The sequence below is a fragment of the Ranitomeya imitator genome, chromosome 2, assembly GCF_032444005.1.
Source record: "Ranitomeya imitator isolate aRanImi1 chromosome 2, aRanImi1.pri, whole genome shotgun sequence".
Classification (NCBI taxonomy): domain Eukaryota; kingdom Metazoa; phylum Chordata; class Amphibia; order Anura; family Dendrobatidae; genus Ranitomeya; species Ranitomeya imitator.
This window is the reverse complement of record NC_091283.1, coordinates 837,781,458-837,789,642: the sequence shown is the minus strand read 5'-3', so window position 1 is coordinate 837,789,642 and position 8,185 is coordinate 837,781,458. Positions and strand designations below refer to the sequence as shown.

Below are 8,185 nucleotides of genomic sequence, written 5' to 3'. Positions count from 1 at the left end.
ACGGATGGATTTCTCTTGAAAATCAGATTTGTCCCCCTAAGGCTATGTGCACGCGTTGAGGATTTCTTGCAGAAAATTCCTGAGAAAAACCTGAAATTTTCTGCAAGAAATCTGCATGCGTTTTTGCCGCGTTTTTTTTCTGGACATTTCCCAATGCATTTTAGGGTATGTGCACACGTCAGGATTTTCTAGCAGAAATTTCCTGACAAAAACCGGACATTTCTGCCAGAAATCCGCATGTGTTTTTTATGCGTTTTTGACGCGTTTTTTGTGCGTTTTTTCCAAATGCATAGAATAGCGGGAAAAACGCAAAAAATCCGCAAAATTAATGAACATGTTGCTTTTTTTTTTACCGCAATGCGTTTTTTGTGTGGAAAAAAACGCATCATGTGCACAAAAATTGCAGAATGCATTCTAAATGATAGGATGCATATGTAGGCGTTTTCTAATGCGTTTTTATCGCGAACAAACCTGAACGTGTGCACATACCCTGATAGTGGGAAATCCACAAAAAAAAAAGCAAAATTAATGAACATGCTGTGTTTACCGCGATGCGTTTTTTTGCGGAAAACGCATCATGTGCACAAAACATGCGGAATTCATTCTAAATGATGGGATGCTTATTGTATGCTGTTTTATGGTGGTTATATAGCGTTTTTATCGTGAAAAAAATGCGAAAAATCAGCAACGTGTGCACACAGCCTTAAAGGAAATGTAGCAACGCGGAATATTGCCAGTGGTAACATTGTGAGCACAAGGTGGGGCTTCTACATGCACTGGATATTAGACTTGCACTTGCCGGTGGTTTCCACGAGGTGGCGCTGTTTCTGAGCTGAGTATCCTAAAAACCTGCCGAGCAGCCTGGAAAGCGGTCACTTCTCAAAGGGAAATGTCTCACATATTTGCAAAGTCTTCCCTCGCGACTGTAAGTAAAGAAGGAGAAATATTGTGACCCGTTGTTACCCGTGTGTGATGTCTGTTTACGCCGGACGAAAATACAGACCCTGGCGCTGCGGAGAGGCGTTCTGTATGTGCAGCGATAGTAGCGGCCGGCGCTACGCTCTTATTCTGTTTCCTTCTTAAGTCTTGACAGGAAAAGCCCTTCTATCTCGTCGCACACAGCTGGATCACACGCTGGCCTTCTATTGTACGTAGACTTTTGTATAACATTTTATATATGTTTTATACAGTCATGGCCGAAAGTGTTGGCACCCGTGAAATTTTTCCAGAAAATGAAGTATTTCTCCTAGAAAAATTATTACAGTTCCCCATGTTTTGTTATACACAGGTTTATTTCCTTTTTGTGTATTAGAACTCTCCAGCACTTTTAGGACTCTCCAGCACTTTGTTTCCATCCATTTTGGGGGCTTCTTGATGTATGTTTGGGGTCATTATCCTGCTGGAAGACCCATGACCTAGGACACAAACCCAGCTCTCTGACACTGGGCACTACATTGCCCCCCAAAATCCTTTGGTAATCTTCAGATTTCAAGATGCCTTGCGCACAGTCAAGACACCCAGGCCAGAGGTAGCAAAATAACCCCAAAACATCCGGGACCCTCCACCATATCTGACTGTAGGTACTGTGTTCTTTTCTTTGTAGGCCTCATTCCGTTTTCAGTAAACAGTAGAATGATGTGCTTTACCAAAAAGCTCAATCTTGGTTTCACCTGTCCACAAGAAGCTTTCCCAGAATGATTTTGGATTACTCACGCACATTTTGGCAAAGTGCCATCTAGTTTTTTATGTCTCTGTGTCAGCAGTGGGGTCCTTCTTTGTCTCCTGCTATAGCATTTTATTTCATTCACATGTGCACGCATAGTTTGAGCTGACACTGATGCCCCCTGAGCCTGCAGGACAGCTTGGATTTCTTTTGAACTTGATTGGGGCTTATCCACCATCCGGACTATCCTGCGCTACAACCTTTCATCCATATTTCTCTAATGTCCTTGTTCGAGGAGATTAGCTACTTCTTGGTTATGTTGCGCACTGTGGACAAAAGAACATCAAGATCTCTGGAGATGGACTTGTCACCTTGAGTGTTGATATTTTTTCAACAGTTTTGGTTCTCAAGTTCTCAGACAGTTCTCTTTTCCTCTTTCTGTCCTCCATGCTTAATGAGGCACACACAGACACACAATTCAAAGTTTGAGTAAACTTCTCCCCTTTTTATCTGGTTTCATGTGTGATTTTCATATTGCCCACACCTGTTACTTGCCACAGGCGAGTCTGAACGAGCATCACATGCTTCAAACAAAGTTGTTTACCCACAATTTTGGAAAGGTGCCAACAATTTGTCGGGCCTATTTGGGGAGTTTTGTATGAAATTATGTCCAATTTGTTTTTTTTCTCTTTTTTTTTTTGTGTTGCTCCAATACACACAAAGGAAATAAACATGTGCATAACAAAACATGTGTAATTGTAATAATTTTCTGGAAGAAATACCGTACTTCATTTCTGGAACAATTTCAAGGGTGCCAACACTTTCGGCGATGACTGTATATGATAATTTATTAGTTACTGTTTTATAAACTACAAATTAAATTCCCAAAAGGTTTTGTTACAAAATTATCTGCTTCTTAAACTTTGACATAACAGGTATTTTTTTTTCCATAATTTGATGTTTTTTATGTTTTTTTTTTTTTTTTTTAAAGTGGTCAATGTTGTTTCAGCCAACTTTGCATAAATCAATACAAGTACAATACATTTTGTAATATATCTTATAGAAATATGTTTCTTTCTCCACTTATGAGCCACCTCTTCTCCTGCCCTTGCTCCTAGAATCATCATTCACTCAGAAATACTGCCTAAATCCATCTTGCTTAATACAGACTGCTGGGAAGGATTCAGATTACAACTGCTTATTGGATTCCATTGAGAAAGGAGGAGCTGAATGAGAAATTGACTGATAGAGAGGGAGGCAGAAATAACACACAAACCTTTGCTGCTGTTTTCCAGTAAGTGTTTTATCTCCCCTCAGATGGATTAATAGCTAAGCTGATTACTACGGCTGTATAATGTCTTGCAGACTGTTTTTTTTTTTAGTAAGTAATTTATTTCACTCTAGTGCTGGATTCACATATACTCTGCTCAGTAATACTCTCTGTTGTCCTACATACTGCTGCTTTTTAGTAAGTGTGTTATCTCACCCAGAGCTGGATTTACAGCTACAGTTGAAATCAGAAATTTCCATCCAGTATATAAAAAGACACATCTGCATGTTTTTCCTAATATCTGACATTAAATCAGAATAAACCTTTCCCGTTTTAGGTCAGTTAGGATTACCATAATTAATAATATTTGCCACATGCCAGAATAATGAGAGAGAGAGAGAGAGAAATAATGTTTTTTTTATTACTTACTGCAAAGTAAAAAGTTTACAGACACTAAGGCTAAGTGCACACGCTGCGGATTCCATTGCAGAATTTTCCGCAGCGGATTTGCAAAATCCGCAGTGAAAAACCGCAGGGGATTTTACTGCGGATTTATCGCGGTTTCTTTTGCGGTTTTCTCTGCGGATTTTAACCTGCAGATTTCTATTGGAGAAGGTTGAAATCCGCAGCGGAATCCGCACAAAGAATTGACATGCTGCAGAAAATAAACCGCAGCGTTTCCGCGCAGTTTTTTCTGCAGCATGTGCACTGCGGATTTGGTTTCCCATAGGTTTACATTGTACTGTAAACTGCTGCTGATCCGCAGCAAAATCCGCAGCGTGTGCACATACCCTAAGATTACTATGCCTTTAAACAATTCTGGACTGCCCATATGATGATGTCATGTGTTTGGAAGCTTCTTATTTGCCAACATCTGATTTAATTAAAGACACACCTGTGGATGTATTTTAATGTACACCTGAAACACACTGCTTCTTTGTGTAGCATCATGGGAAAGTCTCAAGAAATCAGCCAAGATATTAGGAAGAGAATTGTGGACTTGCACAAGTCTGGCTCATCCTTGGGTACAATTTCAAGACACCTGAAGATGCCTCGTTCATCTGTACAAACAATTATACGCACGAAAAAACAAGATAGGAATGTTCATCATACCGCTCAGGAAGGAGACGGGTTTTGTGTCCCAGAGATGAACGTGCTTAGGTCAGGCATTTGCAGATCAACCCAAGGACAAAAGCAAAAGACCTTGTGAAGATGATTGTGGAAGCTGGTAAGACTGTGTCACTATCCACAGTGAAACGACTACTGTATCAACATGGGCTGAAAGACCGCTCTGCCAGGAAGAAGCTATTACTCCAAAAGAAACATAAAAAAGCCAGATTAATGTTTGCAAATGCAAACAGGAACAAAGACCTTAATTTTTGGAGACATGTCCCGTGGTCTGATGAAACTAAAATTGAACGTTTTGGACATAATGACCATTGTTACGTTTGGAGGACAAAGGGAGAAGCTTGGAAGCATAAGAACACCATCCCCAATGTGAAACACAGTGGTGGCCACATCATGTTGTGGGGTAGTTTTGCTGCTGGAGGGACTGGTGCACTTCACAAAATAGATGGCATCATGAGAAAAGAAGATTATGTGGCAATACTGAAGCAACATCTCAAGACATCAGCCTGGAAGCTAAATTTGGGCGGAAATGGGTCTTCCAATTGGACAATGACCCAAAGCATTGGTAACAAAGTGGCTTCAGGATAACAAAGTCAAAGTTTTGGAGCCATCACAAAGCCATGATCTCAATCCTATTGAAAATTTATGGACAAAGCTGAAAAGGTCAGTGCGAGCAAGGCGACCTACAAACCTGGATCAGACACACCAGTTTTGTCAGGAGGAATATACCCAAATTCCGACCAACTATTGTGAGAAGCTTGTGGAAAGAGATCCCTGCAGATGTGTCTTTATATAGTGGATGGAAACGTCTGGTTTCAGATGTACACTGCTCAGTAGAGCTGGAGAATGTCGGCCATTCTGCTGCCACTTCTGACCATGCGCCACAAAGAGGCCGGAGAGCAGGAATCCTTTATGTCAATGTGTTCTGTGTCTTGGAGACATCACAGCAGTTCATCTCTATCCAGTGGTGCAAAGACAATTAAAAATTACCAAAAGAGCCAGCAGGGTAAAAATGTGTGAAAATGCGGCTAAAAGTCATGAAATGGCCAAAAACAATGTGATTCCCCATGTGCAAACAAGAGTTTTTTCTTGATTTTTGAGCCATTTTTGAGACGCACTAGCAAATAATGGAAGCGCGGCATTACAGCCGGGTGATATATATATTACTATTCTTGTTGTAATTTCAAGGAGGAAACAGAAGGGGGTAGAAAACAAATATCAGGAAATGTGAAAAAAAAAAACAGCGTGCCAAACACTGTTGGGATATTAGTCACATCGTGTCCGTACAATGTAACATCCACAGCGCGGTATGTGTGAGATCACGAGTCCGGAATGGGGGGATAGAAAACCGCAGCACTCGGCGAGGGCAGAGAGAAGAGATTAGGTTTTCATTTTGTTCAAAACCCTTTTCTGCCCCCAAAAGGCGTTAGGGAAAATCCTAACTCATTAAAAAAAAATTAAAGATTAAAAGGCTGGACATTTTTGGAAATGGCCATGCTACCTCAACTTTTAGGGTTAAAACAGTCTCAGCCACATAACGGGGTATCACCCACAGATCCTCCATAACAGAGCGTCACCCACAGATCCCCATAACAGTGCGTCACCCACAGATCCCCCATAACAGTGCGTCACCCACAGATCCCCCATAACAGTGCATCATCCACAGATCCCCATAACAGTGCGTCACCCACAGATCCCCATAACAGCGCATCATCCACAGATCCCCCATAACAGTGTGTCATCCACAGATCCCCCATAACAGTGCGTCATCCACAGATCCCCCATAACAGTGCGTCACCCACAGATCCCCATAACAGTGCGTCATCCACAGATCCCCATAACAGTGCATCATCCACAGATCCCCATAACAGTGCGTCACCCACAGATCCCCATAACAGTGCATCATCCACAGATCCCCATAACAGTGCGTCACCCGCAGATCCCCCATAACAGTGCATCATCCACATATCCCCATAACAGTGCATCATCCACAGATCCCCCATAACAGTGCGTCATCCACAGATCCCCCATAACAGTGCGTCATCCACAGATCCCCATAACAGTGCGTCACCCACAGATCCCCATAACAGTGCATCATCCACAGATCCCCATAACAGTGCGTCACCCACAGATCCCCCATAACAGTGCATCATCCACATATCCCCATAACAGTGCATCATCCACAGATCCCCCATAACAGTGTGTCCTCCACAGCTCCCCCATAACAGTGCATCATCCACAGATCCCCTATAACAGTGCGTCATCCACATATCCCCATAACAGTGCATCACCCACAGATCCCCATAACAGCGCATCACCCACAGATCCCCCATAACAGTGAGTCATCCACAGATCCCCCATAACAGCGCATCACCCACAGATCCCCCATAACAGTGCGTCATCCACAGATCTCCCATAACAGTGCAACATCCACAGATCCCCCATAACAGTGCGTCATCCACAGATCTCCCATAACAGTGCGTCATCCACAGATCCCCCATAACAGCGCATCACCCACAGATCCCCCATAACAGCGCATCACCCACAGATCCCCCATAACAGTGCGTCATCCACAGATCTCCCATAACAGTGCGTCATCCACAGATCCCCCATAACAGCGCATCACCCACAGATCCCCCATAACAGCGCATCACCCACAGATCCCCCATAACAGTGAGTCATCCACAGATCCCCCATAACAGCGCATCACCCACAGATCCCCCATAACAGTGCATCACCCACAGATCCCCCATAACAGTGAGTCATCCACAGATCTTCTTTTCTTCCCAAATCAGCACCACTTTTTCCAGTGGGCCTAATGCAGATTAATGATATCCAAAAGTGGTTCTGTTTTGAGAAGAAAGTGGCCATATTTTCCTTTAATCTAATACATCCCCTTTAAGTTTGCCGACATTGGGTCTCAGACCAAACAAATTAATTCCCTGCTAGTTTCTAATAATCAGTAAAATAAGTCACAGGAACCAAAAATGTTATTAACAGTTTGTGTCCCAACTTTACAAAAGTCCTTCATTATGCAGCTATACGGAAATGCGGGATGTGGTGTCACATAACCGGGCGACTGCCGCAGACTCCGAGCACACGCAGATCACGGCTAGTGAGCAAAATCAAAAATCATCTTTTTTTGTCTTTGACTTTTCATTAAAAAAAAGTCCTGTTATGCTGAAATGTTGCAAATATATATATGGTATAAATTAAAAAATAAATTCACAAAAATGTTGCAACTTTTTAAAATGTGTCTGAATGAATCATCTGCAAAAACTGGAAAATAAAATCCTCACCCTCTTTGGCGAACATTAAAAAAAAAAGAAACAATAAGTGAACACATAAGGGTATGTGCATACGTAGAAAGCTCCTCTGCGGGTTTTTCCGCAGCGGATTTTATAAATCCGCAGTGCAAAACCGCTGCGGTTTTTCCTGCGGATTTATCGCGGTTTCTACTGCGGATTCCGCTGCGATTTTACATCTGCAGTTTTCTATCGGAGCAGCTGTAAAAACGCTGCGGATTCCGCACAAAGAATTGACATGCTGCGGAAAATAAAATGCTGCGTTTCCGCGCGGTTTATTCTGCAGCATGTGCACTGCGGATTTCGTTTCCCATAGGTTTACATTGTACTGTAAACTCATGGGAAACCGCTGTGGATCCGCAACAAAATCCGCAACTTGTGCACATACCGTTAAATAGACTTCTAAAAAGGCAGAAATTACAGGAAGAGTTCAGCAAAAATTAAAGAGAAAAAAAAATTTTTTTGATGAAAAAAATGCAACAATGACTCAGGCTGTGTCTCCCAGCCATATTGGGGATCAGGGTAACTTTCTGGACATATATATATATATATATATATATATATATATATATATATATATATATATATATATATATATATATATATACGGTATATTTAGCATGAGTAGAACTTTTCATAACTTTGCAGAAGAGGCGACGTCAAGGATTTATGTTCACTGGAAATCTAATTTACAGAGGCAGTAAACGGTGTTTAATTCTCTTAAAGACGCAGTAATTTTCTTTTCTCCGGGTATTGTTCGTGTCTCGCCTGCTTGTACGTTCTCCTGGGCTGTCTCTGCCACATGTAACGCTATCTCTC

General features: G+C 42.0%; 1 protein-coding gene across 1 annotated transcript in view; it reads left to right on the top strand.

Annotated features, from left to right (window-relative positions):
- The first annotated feature begins 2,850 nt into the window (after positions 1-2,850).
- The window catches only part of LOC138666106 (uncharacterized), a 48,446-nt gene continuing 43,111 nt past the window's right edge, over positions 2,851-8,185 (top strand). Inside the window, exon 1 of the mRNA XM_069754241.1 lies at positions 2,851-2,957. The gene's annotated coding sequence lies outside the window, so the exon portion shown is untranslated. The remainder of the gene's footprint in view (positions 2,958-8,185) is intronic.